Source organism: Urocitellus parryii, chromosome 1, assembly GCF_045843805.1.
Source record: "Urocitellus parryii isolate mUroPar1 chromosome 1, mUroPar1.hap1, whole genome shotgun sequence".
In the NCBI taxonomy this organism is placed as follows: domain Eukaryota; kingdom Metazoa; phylum Chordata; class Mammalia; order Rodentia; family Sciuridae; genus Urocitellus; species Urocitellus parryii.
In genome coordinates this window covers 31,042,947-31,064,436 of record NC_135531.1, presented here as the reverse complement: position 1 = coordinate 31,064,436, position 21,490 = coordinate 31,042,947, and positions in this window count along the sequence as shown.

Sequence of the window (21,490 nt, the reverse complement as noted above, 5' to 3'; positions counted from 1 at the left end):
AAAAAAGCCAGAAGGGAGTTCCTGAATAAGAGAATTGTTCTTGCCTCAATTCCTTCACAATGAAGCATTGTTTTTTTTTTGTTTTGTTTTTTTTTGTATACCATTGAACTCAAACTAAAACATAAACTGTACCTTATTTTCAAGTCTGCTATCCTTCAGAGAGTTACTCTTCCATCTCCTGAGTCTTCAGCTTACCAACAAATCTTGAAGATCTTGAACTTTCCATCCTGTAGGGTCACATAATACATTTTTATTTTTTACAATCAGTGTGTATGTATGACTCTCTTTCTTTCCTATGTTCATGTTTCTGCTGTAAATTTTAACTATGGAATGCCATATGAGGAAGGGATATTTGAGTGGAGATTTGAATGAGATATGATAAGTGGAGATATGATAAGTGGAGGTATAAGCTGAAAAATAAGCCACACAGAAGAAGCTGTTAGTGGAAAGGTATACTCTATGTTTGTATAAAAATGTCAAAATTAATTCTAATGTCATGTATAACTAAAAAGAACAAATAAAAAAAATAGAGGGCTGGGGCTCTAGCTAACTGACAGAGCACTTGCCTCAAAAGTGTGAGGCACTGGGTTCAATCCTCAGCACCACATAAAAATTAAAAAAAATAAAATAAATGTATGTTGTCTATCTACAAGTACAAAAAAATATAAATAAATAAAAAATTAGGGAAAATAGCTTAGTTGATGGAATAAAAGTACTAGAGTCAGAGAGTTTTAGACTGAAAGTGGTAATTATGGTAATTATTATTACCAAAGAGAGTGGTAATGATGCTGTTGAAGAAGTAGTCAGGCATATCATAAAGGGGTTTGTAGGATAAGATCAATGATCTTAAATTTACTTGAAGTGTAATGTAAGTAATTATAGGGCTTGGTCTTGAAAGTGTCATCACCTGTATTGGATTCTTATGTTATGGTTTCATTTTTAAAGATCCCCCAAAAGCTCATGCATTGAAGGGTTGGTACCCAATGGAGAAGCATTCCAGAGGTGAGATTTTCAGGAGGTAATTGGATTGTGAGGTCTCTGACATTATAAATGGATACATCTATGTGCAGATTCATCACTTAATAGGTTTGGGAGGAGAAGAAGGAATTTGATAGAAAAATTAGCTCTTTCCCATTCCAGATACCATGAGTTAAATCAGTTTGTTCAACAAACTGCTCCCTGTCATGAAGATTTATACTGTTGTGACCCAAAGTGATGGGGACATGGAAAACCATGGGGTGATGTGTGTGAAAAATCAGGAACCAAAATATTTCTTTCCTCCTTTTAAGGTGTATTTCTCAGGTAATTTGTCAAAACAGTGTACAGGTAATTAAAATATCTTCAAATCCACTGTAGTTGCTTTATGAAAACTGAAATTTGGGGATGAAAGTGAAAATAAATGAAGTTGTTCAGAAAATTCATTCTAGTATTAGTATAAAAAAAAGTTGTAGGAGGCAAAGATAATTCCAGTTATAGAAGAGAAATTTAAAGTGATCCAATTCTAATGCAGAGTGATTCAAGACAATATTGCACCTATAAGAAAATGAAAATAAAAACAGCTATAAAAAAGAACAATGTAAGACTAAAAGAGAATTCTTGGAAGTAAAATATCTAGTATTACTAATAAAAGGGAAGACTAACTAGAAAAGTGTATTGAACATAATCATGACACAAAAATGAAAATCATTAGCTGGGAATGTAGCACACTGGTAAAGATAATTACATTGTGAAATTGTAAAAGAGGAAGTGGAAACACCATAGAAGAGTCCCCCTGTTCAAGAATCTGTTTAGAGATAGAAGACTGTATTACATGACAAAGGAAGTGCATTTACCTCTGTTTATTCATCTAATTGCATTGTAGACAAATGATTTTTCTCGTTTTGTTTATTTACTGTAGTTGTAAATAAACAACTTGGGCTACAGGGTGCCCAGATATTTGGTTCAGAATTATCCTGGTTACTTCATTGAATGTGGTTTTTGTTGAGTTTGGTATTTAAATTAATTATCTAAGTAATTAATTTAACATTATTATTATTTTGGGGGGAGGAGGGGTATTAGCTTGAGCAAACCCAGACTCTTATTCACCTTAATTTATTACTATTATTTTTTTGTGATTTTTATTGTTAATAGCAATTCATGCCCTTGACAATCTTAGTTTGGTACCTGTCTATTTTCCTTTTGAAATTACACTTGTTATTCAAGTGCAGAAACATCTTTAAGTCATTATGGTCAAATACATAGATATTCTTAAGGACACTGTAAGGGATAGATTATTCTTTCATTGCATGTTTCTTAAATATATTTCAATGTTCTTTCCATTCTTGTTCATTTTAGTAGTTTTCAGATTACTCCCAAATATTAAGTAGCATTTTGGGAATACTTTCATTTTACAAAAGGGGATTTCATATCTGCAGAGATTAGTTTTAATTGTAAATAGATTATTTTTTATGTAAATTGTTTTCATTTATATATTATAGAAGAATGCATTACAATTCTTATTACACAGAGCATGATTTTTCATATCTCTGGTTGTATATTAAACATAGATTCTTGTACCTATATAAGGACCCAAAAGTACAGCAGATTGTTTTAAAACATTAGTATCCAGGCTGGAGTTGTAGCTCAGTGGTAGAGCATTTGCCTAGCATATATCAGGCAATGGTTTGGATCCTCAGCTCCACATAAAAATAAATAAATAAAATAAATGGTTTGTGTCCATCTACAACTAAAAAAAAAAAAAATAGAAAAAAATGCATTATTTTCCATAGCATTTTTTGGTTCAATTTTAAGATTAAGGTAGTAAATGATTCTAAAGACTGGTGATCTGTGTACTGAGATTAGAAGATGGTTAATAAGATGAAGCAAGGCATCATGATAAATTTTGTGATTTATTCCCATGAACCTGCCTAAACTGTACATTGTTAATACATGGAATTTGAATCCTTTTGATAAAATATCTCCATTTTCTACCATAGCACAATGGCTTCTTTTGTGCTTGCTCTCTCTGCTTTTCTGTTCTTCTCCCTCATGATCTTTCTTCATCTCTCCTTCTTAAATAGAAACAGTGATTCTTACAGGTACATAAGCAATTCTTTTCATAATATTGATACTGAAACAATCTGCTTTTTACAAGCATATTCAGGACATGGAAAACAATTAAGCTATTTTCCCTTTAAATATTTTTCTACTGAATAAAAAGTAGATTGAACTGGTAGGCTGTGAATTTATAAGTGTTATACACACTTGTCAGCCTGTCAATCACCACTGTCATTATTGACATTATTAGTAGTAATAAGGCTATTTGATGTTAATGACTACTAATACTAATTAATTTCTTAATTTTTCATTGTAGTCAGCCTCTTTTATATTAAGTAAGATTTCATAAAATTTCCCAGAGATGTTTGAATTAAAACATTATAGTTAATTTACAAACACAAGATACTTTTACAGGACTATGTTAATTTGAAAGATTTCATTTGGTATTGGGAAGGGTACTGTAGTGTCAGTATTGATAGATATGTATACTTCTGCATTCCTGTTTGTTGAAGTTTCTTCTAGATGCTTTGTAGCCATTTGGGGAAGTTCAAATGGAAGACTCCAGGTAAAAAGAGATAATATTGTCCTTGATCATCTAAAGTTGGTTTGGATATAAAAAGTGTTTGTAGATGAGTATAGAGACTACTAGAGTTGGGACATAATGTAAAATAATAAGATTCGATTCAAAGATCAAGAATGTAAAGAAGTGTAGTTTGGGCCAGTTGGAAGGACTGGCAAACCTACTAGCTATTTAATTTGAGAATCATAAACTTAAAAATTCTCAGAACTGGGGGAGAAGCATCATATGTTCAATTTCAATCTCAAAAAATCTGGGGCCAAAAAAAAATTGCCAGTGATTAACATTTGAATTGTATTACTCAATTGCTTTAAAAGTTTGTAAGATCTCATCTTATTTTTCCCATAGCAGTTTTTATCCAAATATCAAGCTTAAATGAAGAAGTGTGCAAAGTATTGCCAATACATTCTTTAAAAATTATCATAGGAATGGGTACCTCCATTTGGATTACTTGAGTAGCCAGATTGCTGTTTACTTTGATAATACATCTCAACAAATGCCTTTCAAGTGGTTGCACAGTGGTTTTTTCATTGAGTGTTAATTTGTATGTGTTTGATGTCTAATAATTGAGAATCATTCATATTTTCATTGGCCATTTGGATGTCTTTTTAGGTGAAGGATGTGTTCAGTTCCTTGTTTTCTTTCTAATATGTCATTTTTGTGTTTACAGATGTAGAAAAGGCCTTTGTACATTCTGGATATAAGTTTGATATTACAAATCACAAATCTTTTCTTACAGTCTCTGATTTGCCTTTTCACTGTTAAATTTATCGTCTCATGAATATATGATCTTAATTTTAGTTAGATATAATTTGCCAATCATTTAATTTCTGCCTATTTAACTGACCCCCCCCCAACCATTGCCTTTTTCTTTTTCAGTACTAGAGATTGATCCCTTGATGCTTTAGCCTTGAACTATATCTACAGCCTATTATTATTATTATTATTATTATTATTTATTCTGAGATAGGGTCTGTCTAAATTGCTGAAACTGGCCTCATACTTTCAAGCCTCCTGGGTCAGCCTCCTGAGTCACTGGGATTACAGTCATGCACCAGCACCCAGTTTACTACCTTTTTTAAAATAAACATTTGCCTGCCTTCCTGACAAATTTATAAAAATAGTATTATACTCCAGGAGTTTGAAGATTTTGAGAATGATGTTTTTGCTTGTATTATTGATTGTATTAAGTAAAGATTAGCTGTAGAGATAAAAGATTCATATATTTTCACTTTTATCTTGAGATCCATTCTCTAAACTGTATCTGTCATCTGTGTCCCAGAGACACCTTTAGGTAAATCACTTGATGAGTCTTGCATGATGCATGGCATTTTGCTTTGAAAGGTGACCCTGCTCAGGGATTAAGGGTGGCTCCAGGTTTAGGATAGATCCTGCTGGGAATAGGGCGGTTCCAGGTTTAGGGTGGATCCTGCTGGGAATAGGCCGTATCCTGCTACCTCAGGCGCCTGGCTCCTGGAGTTCCCTTGGAGTTCTCCCAGGGTTCTGGGAGAATTGGTATGCAGAGCCCCGGGAAGGGAGTGTATTTTTCCCAGAACTTGCGTGTAGAGTGCCTGTATTTTTCCCAGAACTTGCGTGTAGAGTGCCCGTGAGACTTCAGGAATAGAGTTGCTGTTGGAATCTACAAGGCTTTTGTGGTGGCTCGGTTATTTTGTGAGCAGCCAGAGTGCAGCACGCCCGTGCATCTCATGTGTGTGGTGTAGTCTCATGTCTTCCTGTAGGGCTGTGTGTTGCAAGTAGCCACATTCATTCATCTAAGGTCTTGGCTTCTGTCAGTAGTCTTCTTTTAGATGCCTTCTCCCAAGGCTTCAGATCTTACTAGTTTTAGTAACTATTCCCTCCCGTTGTGCTTTTCAGCCTACTTGAGTGTTTCCTTTTTTGCAAGCCCCAGGTGGTCTTTGTTGCAAGTGCATGGATGTTAGTTCTCTTTCCGTTGATGCTCTTACTTTACAAATATTTCTTCATAGATTTTATTGTGTGGACCTTCTGTTTTCTTTTGGGACTTTGATAAATATCCTTAATAAAATGAGTTTTCCAATTTCAACTTTCCAAAAGTTAAAATTTTGGAATTTTAACTTTGAAGTGAAGTGTTGCTACTTAAGTTTTGTTATAAATAAGGGGGGAAAAGGCCACAGTGATTGAAAGAATAAATATTAAATTACTTATATTATGCATTAATTTATAAAGCTGACTCATCTTGATTTCTACACTTCTAGTTTTTTTTGTCAATACAGTCCAAATAGTAATTTCAGTCTTGGTTTTGACAGATCTTGCTTCAATCAGAACTGAATGAATGTTATAATCCCTTAGACATCTGGAAGAGTTCAAAAATTCTTAATGCAATAGAAAGTAGGAGTTAAGTGAAGACTTTTTTTTTTTAATTAGAGAAAAAGCATGCAAATATTATCTGTTAATATGTTTATATAATTATATTTTCAATGTACATTATTTAAAATTGTTAAATATATTTATGCATCATAAAACAACTTAAGTTTATTTTTAACTAATGTTCAGGTAAAGGTGATATAATGGGGTTATAAAAATTTGATCACAGATCAGTTTGTTCATAATTCATTTCCTTCAAGGGAAAATCATGTGGAGAATTATGTTCCCTTTCAGTTGTATAAAGAAGGCCTGCAAGTTTTACTAAAATGAAAACTCCTTTTTCTTAATCAATTTCTACTTCATAGAAGAGATAGATGTTTCTTGTTTTCTGGGTTTAGGGAAGGTGCCTATCTGTATGTAACTGTATGTCAGTTCATGAGAAGGTTAGGGAATCCTTCCTGAGTTTATAACCTGGTTCAGGAGAAGGTGGCAAGTGAGGTATAGGTGAGCATGACCACCTTTTTTGCTGTTTTCTTAAATGCCTAGTTGCTATATTTTGGAGTAGTCCTTCCAGACCCCTGTAATTGGTATTCAAGAAAGTCAATTTGATTTGGGGATGGAATAATGTAATGTGAAATCAAGTGAGAAAAAATAGTATTAAGTCAGTAAATCTGAAGGCCATTTCTAGGAAGTTAAATCAGTATGGTCATATGTAAATTTCAAGAATTTTTCTAGTGACACACTATAGATGTTAGAAAGCATATCATTATTCAAAAAATTCACAAATACTTAACATAATCATATATTTATAAAAATTTAAATATCATATTTCCTTTCTCATGACCTTATATAGGTGAAATACCTAGAAAAAAATAAGTAAATAAACTAATATGTAGATCTATATCTGTTAAAATATATTTTCTTTTAAAATTTAATGAAGAAACAAATTGCAAAAAACTATATTGTGTAGGCGGTGATGCATTTGAAAATGCTACTTCCTTTGCATAAAAAATAAATTTTATTTTAGACTTTTATTTGACTGGTTATATGTTGCAGCTGATTAAGAGCTCTACATTAAATAGTTTTATGTTGTCATCCTTTTAGAATAATCACACACTATATTGTTTTTAAAATATTCAGATTCCCACCATATTTTGTAAAATCCCTGATACTGGGAACTTCTAGATTTACATTTAAGACTATTGCATTATCTATAATAAAATGTGCATTGAAAAAGTAATATGATAAGTACTATTTCTACATATTTATCTTTCAAAAACTACATCATTGATATTTGAAAAAATCTGATTAAATTTTATCTATTTTTAAATTTTTATAGTGCTGGGGATTGATCCTAAAGCCTCACATATACGGAAACTTTTCTACCACTGTGCCACATCCTCAGACCCTGATTAAAAGTTCAGTGCAATGATTTTCTTGGACCTTAGTAAATGAAGAAAAAAAATTTTCTTTTTGGTTTCAATGGTAGTAAAAATGACATTTTTCTTCATATAAGAATTATGCTCATTCTTAGTTTTGTGTCACTAGTAATTGTATACTTCATATCTGCTCCTAAGTATAGTAGAATAATTTAAGAGACCATTTTTTTAAAATGCAACTTATTATCATTTTGCCTGATCCTGTCAATGACAGAAGTTGAGACTTAATTCAAATTTCCTAAGTTCAGAGATGTTTATACAATCCATGGTGAAAAACAGCCACCTACCTATTTCTATCCATTATGCAGGAATATGCAAAGTAAGAGCTAATCTTTAAATGGAAAACAGACCATATCTCCATTTTTACACAAGTATTATGAGCATTGGTACCCAAATGTAGAAATCTCAGATGCACCCAAGGAAAGAGCAGAGGAGTTACCAGTAAGAATCAGACACTCAACTTGATAACCTTTCAGACATTATTACCCCTCTCAGTGCAGAGGAAGAAAGCGGACTCACATTTCTCAAGGATTCCTTTGTACTTATGCCACCCTCTTCACTTAAATGGACATAACTTCATGACACTGGTGTCAGGATTTAAAAGTGTGAAAATCAATGAAACAAGTTGTAGGAAGTGGAAGTTCAGTACACTTGTCTTATCAGTGATTTGGACTTCTTTTTTGGATACTGTGTAGACAATAAATAATGCCAGATTGATTTGAAGTACCTTTTGTAAGGCTAAAAATATAATTTTAAAGGGACAACAAAGATAGAATCATTTGCAATGTTTTTAGAAAATATTGCATGAAGGAAATGAAACAAAAATGACTCCTTCAGAAATTAAGGACAATGTCCTCATACTGAGAAATAAAGCAACAAGTTGCTTTAATATCTCAACTTCCTCACTCAGAGAACAGAAACTGCACCCTGGCCCTGTTGAGTTCTCCCACACTGACAGGCTAAATCTACCTATTCATATTTCCTGACTTTTATATTTTTTTATATAAGAAAAAAAATTAAAGGATAAAAGCTTTCCTTGACCTTGAGTTTTCTGAAAATGGTGCTTTGAAACAAAAAAGTTCTATCTTCCTTCAGTGCTGGATTTGAATAAAGCTTATTTCCTGCCAGTTGGACTCTGAGTATTTGTGGATAGGAGGAACATCAGAGCCCACAGCCTCTTGCCCAGCATATAACACTTCTGCCTGGTAACATAAACATTATTCCAAAGAGGTGTCACACATTTTCACCTTAACCAAACTTTTATTCAGGTTTATATAAGCCTTTTTCTCAAAGAGACTTTTTGACCTTGAGTCTCTGATCTGCATAATCAGTGATAGCAAGCATCCTTAATCAGTTGAGTAAGAATCAGACACTCAACTTGATCACCTTTCAGACATTATGTGAACACATTTCTCATCCTCTGCCTTTCTTCCCATGTTGTTTAATCACAATGGTTTGTCAGAAACAAGAATCCTCTGCAAAATAGCAGGTTATAAAATAAACTCATAAGTCAAAATGAATACTTCTACATCAGTGATGAATGTACTGAAAGGGAAATTAGGAAAACTACCCACTCACAATAGATTAAAAAAGTTCTCAGGAATCAATCTAATAAAAGAGGTAAAAGACCTCTACAATAAAAATTACAGAACACTAAAGAAAGAAATTGGAGAAGACGTTAGAATATAAAAAGACCTTCCATGTTTCTGAATAGGCAGAATTAACAGTGTCAAAATGGCCATACTATCAAAAGCATTATACAGTTTTAACGCAATTTCAATTAAAATCCCTTGACATTCATCATAAAAATAGACAAAGCAATCATTAAATTCATTTGGAAAAATAAAAGACCCAGAATAGCTAAAACAATCCTTAACAAAAAGTGAAGCAAGAGGCATCACAATACCAGACCTGAAACTATAGTACAGAGCCATATTATCAAAAAGGCATGGTATCAGCACCAAAACAAACATGTAGACCAATGGCACAGAATAGAAGATACAGGCACAAACACATAAATATGGTTATTTCATACTAGACAAAAGCACGATAAACATTCACTGGAGAAAAGATAGCCTATTCAAGAAATGGTGCTGGAAAAATTAGAAATCTATATGTAACAAAAATGAAATTAAACCCCTACCTCTCACCCTGAACAAAACTCAACTCAAAGCAGATCAAAGACTTTGGCACTAGAACAGAAACTCTGTGCCTAATATAAGAAAAAAAAAAATAGGCCCAAATCTTTACAATGTCAGCCTAGGAACTGACTTCTATAACAAGGTTCCTACAATTAAGAAGTAAAATCAAGGATCAAAAAATGGGATGCATACAAACTAAAAAGCTTCTTCTCAGCAAAAGAAATGATCAATAACATGAAGAGAGAGTTTACAGAATGGGAGAAAATCTATACAAAATATACCTAAGATAGAGCATTAATCTCCAAGATATATAAAGAACTCAAAAAAACTTAACACCAAAAAACCAAGTTACCTAATCAATAAATGAGCTAAGGAACTGAACAGACACTTCACAGAAGAAAAAAATACTGTAAATATATATATGAAACAATGTTCAACATATTTAGCAATTAGAGAAAAGCAAATCAAAACTACTCCAAGGTTTCACCTCACCCCAGTCAGAATGGCATTGTAAAGTTTAAAAGCAACAATAAATGTTAAGGAGAATTTTGGGAAAAAGATACATTCATACATTGCTGGTATGAATATATATTGGTGCAACCTTTATGGAAAGTGGTATGGAGATTCCTCAGTAAACTTGGAATGGAACCACCATTTGACCCAGGTATCCCACTTCTTGGTTTATACCCAATGGCCTTAAAATCAGCATACTGCAAAAATACAGCCACATCACTACTTATAGCAGCTTAACTCAAAATAGCTAAACTATGGAACTAACCTGCTGCAGTCCGGCTGCAGCAAAATAACCGGGGGTGACAAACAACTTGTGTACATTGATACAGCAGGAGTGGGAGCCATTTATTGTAGGACAGGAGGGGTATATATACATTCCACACAGCTTATCTTAATTAACATAAACTAGATACAGCAGTCAACCAATAAAGAATCTCCACACTTAATGGCTCGCTGGCATTACTTCACAAACCACTCCCTCTGGCAAAATGCCAGGTGCCATCCAGACTTGTTTACAGACCCTAACACTAACCCACATGCCCTTCAACAGATTAATGGATATAAAAAATGTGGTACATATATATGATAGAATTTTTGTATTAAAAAAATATTCCTATTTGGTCAGTTTAGCAAAATATCCACCTAACCTTGATGTTTTCTTTTAGCAATGTTTCATTCACTGCTACATCCTCCATCAGCCCCCAACTCAACCTATTCCCTGGCTATAAATCTCCACTTATCCTTGCTTTCTTCAGAACTATTGTCATTTTGTATTAGTTACCAAGTCAAATCTTTGTTTTTGTTGTTTTGTTTCTGCCTTAATGCCTGGCTCTGTTTTTTAATGAACACAGGCAAGGATGATTTTATTTACTACTTCTGCAATAAGGGAGAATGTCCTAACTCTATTCTCCTGAAAATAAAAGGTATAGGTTTTTATGGGCTTACCGAGATAGGAGTTCTAACCTTGATGACTTTATTTCAAAGCCACAGTCCCCAGGTCCTTGACAAGGGCATTTCTTGCTGGTAAAACTGCAAGAAAGTTAGAGTAATTTGCATGTCAAAGGGGGCAGAGAAACAACTTAAAATTAGCAGTTTCCTAAAGCTGGTGCTCTAAGAAAATGTGGGTTAGGTCAAGATGAGGTGTTAAGGTCATTTTGTTCATTGAAAAATTTAAATAATAATTAAGCTTAACAAATCAGGTATTTTTTCACTCATTTGTACATACTTTAAAGAATTATTACACATGAGTTCTCTAGAAGACATTAAAAACAAACTCTGCTTTTTACAAAATAGGTTTAACATCTGCAACATCATAGAAGTATCAATAGGGAGTGTTAAAAATTCTTGACATAAATGGAATTTCAATGAAAAGCAGAACAGAATCATTATATGCAAAAATGATTAGACAGGCTAAATACAGTTTATTGTGTTGTAAAATTTTGTGTGAATAGTTGTGGACCAATAAAAAGCTACTCAAGTTTTCTAGAACAAACCTTCATTTTTCACACCTGATCCCAGAGAAGCATATGAAGTTTGGCTACTATGTTTCTGACAGACAGTGCTAGAGTAACCATCGAGTAAAGGTTGTTTACTTTTTGTGCCCTTTAAATTTCAATTCCTTTAATTTAAAAGATCTACCACCTAAATATTAGGCATAACATGATTCTGTTAATGAGACAGTAAAAGTTCAGTCAATTTTTATTTCTTTAATAGCAGGATACATTTTTCTATCTTTTTTTCTTTCATCATCCCTTCCCCTCTCTCAGAGAAGTATTAAAGCTCAATTATTCTATTGACTCATCATACAGGGAAGAACATATATCACTGGGAAAAACAAGTAAAGAGAATTCATCAGCAGCATTGTTTTCCTGGAAGTGAAGTTACTCTTGGAAGTTGTTTTTTTTTTTTTTTTTGAGTTGTAGATGGTCAACATGCCTTTATTTTATTTGTCTATTTTTATATGATGCTGAGGATTGAACCCAGTGCCTAACACACGTGTTAGGCAAGTGCTCTACCACTGAGCCACAACCCCAGCACCCCCACCACTCTTGGATTTGACGATTGTTCAGAAGTTCATTTCCTTCCCTGCTGAAGACAGTGTCTGATGTAAATTACAAAGTTTTTACTAAATATGATTCCCAAATATACTCCCTTTGACTTGAGCCACACAAATTCCTTAACAAGAGTGACTTACATATCCCCCAGTGCCATGAGAAAGTAGGAATGCAGAGTGACAGGCTCTTCATCAGCCGTGGCTGATAAGTAACACTGACTGGTAACCTAAACAAATTTATTTCATGGTTGTGGAAAATATAAGTTCAAGATCAAGTTTCCATCAGCGGTGGTTTCTGATGAAGCCTCTCTTTCTGACTCCACCTCTGGAAGACATTGAGTCTTCATTACCTCTCTAAAGACCTTGTCTCCAAGAATTCACACTGGGCATTGAGGTTATGGAATATGAACTTGCTGGGAGGAAGATGCTGTTAAGTCTATAACAGGTGGACTTTCAATCCAGGCACTACAGACAGAACATTTTAGCTGCAATAAGCCCAGTGTCCAAGAATTTCTGGTCATTGCCTTATAATTCCAGATAAATTCCTTATTTCTTCTATTCCCTTTTAATTTCTCTCACAGAACAAATAAAACTTAAATTGCCTACTATCCCAGTAGACAATACTTCTAGCAAAACAATGTGACATTGGTATCTGCTACATCAGCTGGATCATTTTTTTTGTCATATTTAGGAATAACATTTTCTGAGTTAATAAAATTTAAAGAAGGTAATTTTTTATTACTAGCTTTCTTAATACTAAATTTTTGTTTCCTTTTGAAAATAGAAAAAAAATAAAACGTTAAAAGGAAACTTTAATGTCAATGCTCATATGGTTCCATAACATTGATTCAAACACAAAATTGTAGCTGACATTTATGAAGTCTTTTTAAAATACCAAGGATACACATCAACAACTTTATAGATATGATATCAATAATGTTAAATTTCTCATAAATAATCAATATTTTCAGAGCATGTCATACAGAAGCCATCTTGACCCCTGCTGTCTAACTCTCAATAAAATGGACATGTCCTCATGTAAAGACTTGTGACTTTCCAGCTGTGACTATGGGTGAGTGAAGCAGTCTATTTCTACTGAAGAAGACTAAATCCTCAATGTATAGAACATATTTACCCATGAATATGTATTGTACTAGGAATCATAATTTTTCAAACTATGACAAATATTTTTTTAACTTAACTGTAGAATATAAAACTATCATGCTGTTGATTCTTTAAAGTTCTAACAGCATGGAGCATGAGCTGTGTGTTAGTCTGCTTTTTCTTGCAGTGTCCAAATACTTGACAAGAGCAGTTTACAGGAAGTAAGATTTTTTAATTTTGGCTCATGATTTCAGAGTTTCAATTCATGGTGAGGCAGCTCCAAGGCTCATTTCATAAAGAAATGTAGCAGAAAAATGATGCTTAGTTCCTGGCAGGCAAGAAGGAGAGAGAGAGAGAGAGAGAGAGAGAGAGAGAGAGAGAGAGAGAGAGAGAGAGAGAGAGAGAGAGAGATGAAGGGGCCAAAGAGAAGATAAACACTCATAGAACAAGACCCAGGGACTTACTTTTTTCAACTAGGTCTTATATTCCAGTAATATATTCAGCTCTTAATGGATCAATCTTCTGACAAGATCAGAGCCCCATAATCCAATCATTTTCCATAAAACCCACCTCTGAACACATAGAACTTTGGAGAACATTCTAGGTCCAAACCATAACAACCTAGGAATACAGAGTTATAGAAAATGAGTAAAATGTGAGAAATAAATTTTTAAAGAAATTCAGAACTTAGGCAAAGCAATGCATTTCATGCTTTCATAATGCTTTGAAAACTGTGAAGCTATCCTCTAGGATCCTATTGACAAGCAAAATTCCTGCTCCTACAGACCTTATTTCTGCTCTGCTAATGAAAGGGCTAGACTTGAATAATATCCTTAATCTCTTCATCTTTCTTTTGTCATTTTCTCTCTTATTCTATTATTTTTAAGAAGTCAGCTTTTTATTCCTACCAGTTTATCTTGAAATTATTAACTTCTTTGGAAAAAGCACTTTTATGTTGAGAACTCATAGCTGAACACTACTTTTAATTTTCATTAGTTGTCCATTCCAGCACTTTGATTTTGAACAACCTCCATGTTTTAAGTTCTCAAAGGAAGAAAAGACATTGGTAAGTTCTGGCTCCTTCAGAAACATCTTTTATACTTAAACAAATCCAGTGTCCTTTCGCCTGCCTGAGTTGTATAATCTACCCCAGAGGTATATTCTTTAAGGACAATGACATGCAACAACTATATAATTCAAAACTTATGTTCATGTGATATTGATTTAAAATACCCAAGTCAAACCTTGGGAAGACATCAAGAGAATTATTTTCTATAACCTGTTTTATCAGAACTGTTGAAACATGGCTGCATATTTTCATCTTCTATCAATTTGTATATGCTGCTTCTTTTTTTCCATCTTGGGAATGTTACAGTTGTGAATAACTTTAAATTAAATTAAATAGTCACTCTGATGGTCTTTCTTATAGCCCTTGCTGTTGTCTCTCTTTCTGTCTTTCAGAAGGGTACAGAATATATGTGAGATGAATTCAATGTTTAAATCTAGATGGTATGCAAACTTGCATTGAAATACAGAAAAGACAATTTTATTATTTAATACAGAGTATGGATAAAATAAGTTTCCTTCCTGCCCTATTTCTTAAGGATTATTTCCTCTTTTGTGTGGTTTAGGCTATGGTGACAAAAAGGAATGTGGGACTTCTGGTCTGTTTTGCCTCTTTTGCAGGCACTAGATTCAGCCTGTTGCACAAATTTATTGCACAAAACTCTAAATTTGCAGAAACCTTTGTATTCCCAGGAAGGAATTTCTGGTTTAATAGTAGCATTTATCTTTGGAGGAATACATCATTTTTGTCTATGTGAATGACTTGACCTCACTTCTTGTATTTTCAACAATGCTTTTAAATATGCATTAAATATTTCAGTAAGCATTTTTTAAATTTATTTCAAAAAAAAGAGAGGGCTCTCTGGATGTATGCCTTGCTTCCTTGTTAGAAATATCCATTTGGAATAGGGATGTAACTTAGTGGTAGAGCACTTGCCTAGAATTTGCCATACTCTTGACTCAATCAATCCTCAGCACAGAAAACGTAAATAAATAAACACATAAATAAATAAACACATACATTGATAAGTAAACAAGCAAGTAAATAAAATGTGAAGTCTTATTTTCATAGAAATCTGTAACACTAAACCTGCTTGGCGATAGGTAGAAAATCAGTGTGAAATATACACAGTTCTATATTTTCATCACACTGAAAGTTTTTGTTTGCCATAGAAAATTAGACATCTGGGGAGGTTATCAAGAAACTGTTAGTAAATTTAAATGGTTAGAAGAAATTATCCCAAACAGCTTTCCATAACGTATTTTAAAATTTTCCCTTCTTATTTGATTGGTGTTCTCAAAACCTACCTAGTTAATATGCATAAACATGAAAAGGCACATTAAGTATACATTAGTAGTATTTTTGTTTTATAAATTCATATGCTTTCTATTTATAATAAGCAACAGATTTAAAATGGTTTTAATATGTAGAAAATGTAACAGTTTTTAAATAGTATTTCTCTTATAAACTTAGTATTCATGACATATAGATTACCTTATGAGATTAATGTTAGTTAATAGTTGATAACATTTGATATCTCTTGGATTACTGAAGCATGACAATTTAAATCAAATAGATTAATAAAGTTTAATTATCTTTTCATGAAGTTAAGATTACAGAAATTGGAGAAATAGAAGAAATGACAAGGACAATGGGTAGAACTGCTAGTTGCAGTCAGATTATAATAATAATGTGTGATTTACTCCTTGGTTTTGTAGCTAATACCCACAATTTTTGCAAACCCGACAACATGCTATAAATAGAATTTCCATGATGATTTCCAGCAGTCAGAAGATGGAGTAGATGAAGTGTATTACACTCCTCAGCCGTGTATGCATTACAGTAAAGGCTACAGATTAGGAAAAGGAAGATTTAGTGCAGGTTTCATTGCTTACTTATCTACTCTAGAAGTATCATCTTTCTTAACTCAATATATTAAACTCTGATACCCATTATTTCAAACAGTCCTCACTCAATTTAAAGACATATGTATTTAGCCGCATGTGCTTGAATGGTTATTTGATTTAAAAAAAATTATTTGTTAGAAATTATTTTAGTAAAAAAATTAACAGGGAAGATTTATAAATCATGATCTCTGTTTTGTATTTTATTGACCTTAAACCCTAACTGAGATTCTGCTCTAGAAATGAAAGGCAATTCATCTTCCATTTCAAGCCAGTCCAAAAGATTGAATTGTGTTAAATGATGTGCTGCACTTTCTCAGACCTTCATTATGGCCCTATATAGATTTTGCTGAGATGAACAAACTCACTTACAGAAAGTTTTTATGTTAGATTCACACATTGAGCCAAATTTTGAGGTCATCACTTTGAAGTGTGGGATAAAACATCTTAAAAATGAAAAATAACATTTTCCCTAAAATATGCAGCATTTGAAGATCTAAATGCTCTAGACCACAGATATTATTTATTTTGCAAAGAAATGGATGGAAGCAAGTTGTACGTTAAACTTCTCTTAATGGACATTATAGGATATAATACTAGATTTTGTTGCTAATTTTGATTAGACTTAAAAGAAATTCTACAGTTCTTACTTCATTTACTTACTATACTTTCTTCACAAAGGTTAGATGATTAGAACACACTCACATGCATATTACAACGTGGCTAGAATTACAATTGTTTTTTGTTACTAAAAACTGCCATTATTTTGTTTATACTATTTACTCAATAGAAAACTATGTTTGAGGATGGTTAACCTGTATGCATGAATACTAAGTAGATAACATTTTAAGGATATATAAATGAATGCCTATATTGATAAAAAAAAAATTCTACATCATTTTGAAATTATGGGATCTTTGTCAGGACTGGTGTTTTATTTAAGGTCCTGCGGTGAGGCATTTTTTAAATGCTCCATACTTGATAATTACACCATATGTGGTCTGAGAAAGAATACTTGAGATGTTAATATTGAGACATTAATCATGCTCCTGAAATAAAAATGGGAAAAAATAAGCAATAGCTCAAGTTGAAAATATCTACCTTAAATGTACTCAAATTATTTTTCCTACATGTAGAAAAATTTTTAAAAAAATCTTAATTTAGATTATTTGGCTGCTAAAAGCTGCTATAGACTATCATAAACTTCATTGTTTCCTTCAATTCCTGAATACTACTTTTATTATTTGTTTCTAGAGTGTTAATATGGATCTTAAGAACTGAGTAGTTATCAGATAACTCTTAAGAGTACATTTGAATATTTATTTTTAAAGCAAAATGTAAACAATAATTTTAATAGAGGACCCCCTAGATTTGATAGGAATGAGGATTTGTGGATAAAACATAGCTCTTCGATACTGAATACAACATGAGCATGCATACCCATAACCAATCAAAAGAAGAGAAAATACTAGAGTAAAACAACTGCATAGCTCAGTATTTCTCCAACCAAGATTTATAACTTAAGTTCTCTACACTAATGTTATGACTTTCACTTAAGACCTTCATTGAAGGTTATGACTTTCACATAAGACCTTTAATTGAATTGAAATATTTTAGTTTTTAAAATCATGATGTGGTAGAAAACCATTTATAATAAGTTAAAAGTTATTATAATGAAGCCCTTTGATCACATGACTTAAAAAATCACAAAATAAAAACAAAGCTGAGTTCAATTACTAATTTTGTATCATGGCTTGAGTCATATACTTAAATAACATTTCCATCTTTTCTGGCCTGCAAGAGTTGTTTGATTGCAATGGCAATCCAGCTTGTTAACCCATACTTTAACTCTTCCTTGCCGGGGGGCGGCTGCAGCAAAATAACCGGGGGATGACGAATAACTTCTGTAGATTGATGCAGCAGGAATAGGAGCCATTTATTGTAGGGCAACAGAGCTATTTATACATTTTGCACAGCTTATCTTAATTAGCATAAACTAGATACATCAATCAACCAATAAGGAATCTCCACACTTAATGGCTCACTTTTGTTACTTCTCAAACCCTCTGACATTTTGCCAGGCACCATCCAGACTTGTTTACGAACTCTAACATTTCTCTGGCAAAATACCAGGTGTTATTTTTGACTTATTTACAGACCTTAACACTTCCTTAGATAGGCTCACAACCTAGCTGAACCCCATTTATCATTAGCACAGATTGATGCTTACCTTATATGGTGTTTCCATTGTTGTTTGTGACTATTCTGGCAGTAATATAAACTTTTAACTTAGAATATCATCTGCTATCCTTAATAATATAGCAGCAATACATAACATCTATGTTATATATATGCATATATATTTATATATGTGTATACATAACATGTATATACATTATATATAAATATACATATACATATTTATGTATATGTGCATATATACGTTTATATATATATATATATATATATAAATGATATAATACTGGAATGAAGAACAGTAATGTCAGGATCTGCTTAAATACTACACAATAAAATAAAAGCTATTCAATTTAGATAATCACTGGATTTTCTTGAATGTCTAAGATAATTTTCTTTCTTCCTGAAGGATCAAATTCACCACTTTCCCCTCATTCCCCATCTTGGTGTTGCCTGGGGCAGGGAGAGGACAGAATGTGATAATCACTGTGGCATAGGAGCAGACAGGCTGCAAACTGCTTTTGCCTTATGGCTTCTATATTGTCAGGCAAACTGTCTCCTGTGTAATAAATATGTAGATAGACTAATTGGATCATAAACTGATGGCAAAGTTCTTTTTTTCCTGTGCTGAGGTGCAACAACTTATACTAGACCTCCACAGGAAAACTATGAATATAAAATGAGAAATAAATACCAATTATTGTTCCTGTATTAGTGGTAATTAAAGTTTTAAAGTTCTTAAGATATTCATCCTGATTTTTGAGAAATTCATATAAATCAAGTTCATATATCCAGCTAGAAACTTATTAAGAATTAGTATTTTTTTCAGGGTTACTGCTAACAACCCTGATTATTAATGATATGAGAAAGTCCTGTAGTATTGAAAAAAAATAAAATCACATACATTTAGAAATTGGGAGGAAAAGCCCATTTAGTCAAAACTGTGTTAAAATTATGCTGTGTATTTTAAAATTATCTACATTGTGAAACTTTTTAAAAATATTTTTAATTGTAGATGAACACAATATCTTTATTTATTTATTATTTTTATGTGGTAGTGAGGATTAAAGCCAGTGCCTCACAAGCACTCTACACTGAGCTACAATCCCAGCCCACTTGTAAAAATGTTAACCAACAGTATCAAATACAGCAACATATTCACATTTTGATGACAGGTTATAATGTCCTTTTTTACATTCAAGTGATTACTTCAGTTTGAAATAGTTTAAAAGTAAAACAATTACTTCTAGTAATTGAGTCCTTATTCTGTACTTACCTGATTACACTATAATTTTTAGGTAAAATGTTTAATCTGATGAATAATTGTTAAATAAGAGTGCTTGAAGAATTAAGAAAAGTTTGAATATGTTAAAAAGTAGTTAAAAAGTTTTGAAATTTATGAGGTAAAAAATAAATATGTCTAGTTTGCTTTACAGGTAAGACTTTGATCATTAAAATAAAACTTTATTTCAACATTGCACATTTCCTGTAAAATCTCAGTCATATTTGTTTCAGTTGGTATAATGCACATTATTTACTTTGATTGGTTTATTCTAAAATATACACTATTTCAATGGTTCTGACTTATTCATGCTATAAAACAAAATTTAGATGAGGCTATTTTTTTTTTTTTGGACTGAGATCCTACGCTAGACATCAACAGCCAAAACAAACAACAACAACAACAAAAATAAATATAGTTATTTAAGCTACATGTCACATGAGCAAACAGAAACTTTAAGGAGGCAAGTATGTCTCCAAATAAGACAGTTTTTCCTGAAGACAGACACACAGCAACCAAATGGAAATGTCTCAGTCAACCTGAAACTTCATCATAAGGCGGTCCCTTCTGCTTTATTCCTTCCAAGAAAAGTAACTAGAAGTAACCTGATATAAATTAAATTAGTGTTTTTCTACTATTTGGTTTCCTTGGTCTTACTTTACCAAAAGCAACTGTTATTCCTTCCCCCTAGAGCTCTCATTCTATTTTATAGGATGAAATGTTGCCTGATTCTAGAACTGCTCCTGAAAAACAATTAGAATCTTAAACTAAATTTGCTATAATCTTGTTTTTCTACCAATATATTACAGAGCATAGCAATTATAAGCTGGGTAAATGTATTTAAAATCATAAATAAAGCAATTATTTGATTATCTCCAGTTTACTTCCCCCAATAAAGAACATGTTTCTTCTTCTTCCTCCTTGTATTCCATTTCACTTTTCCTTTTTCTTTTTCTTCAACATTAAAAATCAAAATACATTATTTGCAGAATCGTTAAGACTTGTCAGATTAACATAAACCCGTTGTAAAGAAATAGTACTTTACGTATATAAAACAAAGGATATTAGTTCAAATAAAAATAACCTTGCACATACATCATATATTTTTGTATCTCTCAAAGTGCATTCTGGAATGTTTTAATCCTATTCAGGTTGACTCAACTCCTGGTAGAATAGAACCACCAAGATCCTTAGGAGAAATCAAAAATATTGTTAGGGCTCTTGTCTTTCAGTGGGAGATGCTTACATAATGAACAGGTTGCTATTATGTCTGACAAAGTCATCGTGGGATCCATAGTTATTCATTCTTCAGGAACCACTTCTTAACATTTAGCACTTCTTTTAATTATTTGATAATAAGTATTAGTTAATGTGAACAAATTAAATTGGTGTCATGCTTAATGAATTTCTTTGATTAAAAAATATACACAAACAAAATCCTTGCCAGCACGTTAATCATTCATAGCCCACCTTGGAGTGTGAACAGATGTTTTAATTAAAATTGACTGTGAGATAAATTACCCAATGGTGCAATTCAATAAATAACCATTGAAACAATAAATTACAATAGAAATATTTACTTGACCACTACTGCTTTTGATTGTTTATTGCAATAGAGATTGCATTTCTTTCCATGACATTGTTTATAACCTTTGGAAGAAAAAAAAATAGAGGTTATTTTTCTTCTTCTCTTAACAATATACTTACTATTCATCAGCTACTCAGAAACTGATGTCTACTTTTTCATTCACTCATTTTCATATTCAGCAAATGCTTAGTTATCTTCTGGGTGAACAGAAAGACAAAACGAGACCAGGAACAGCAATCATAATTCAG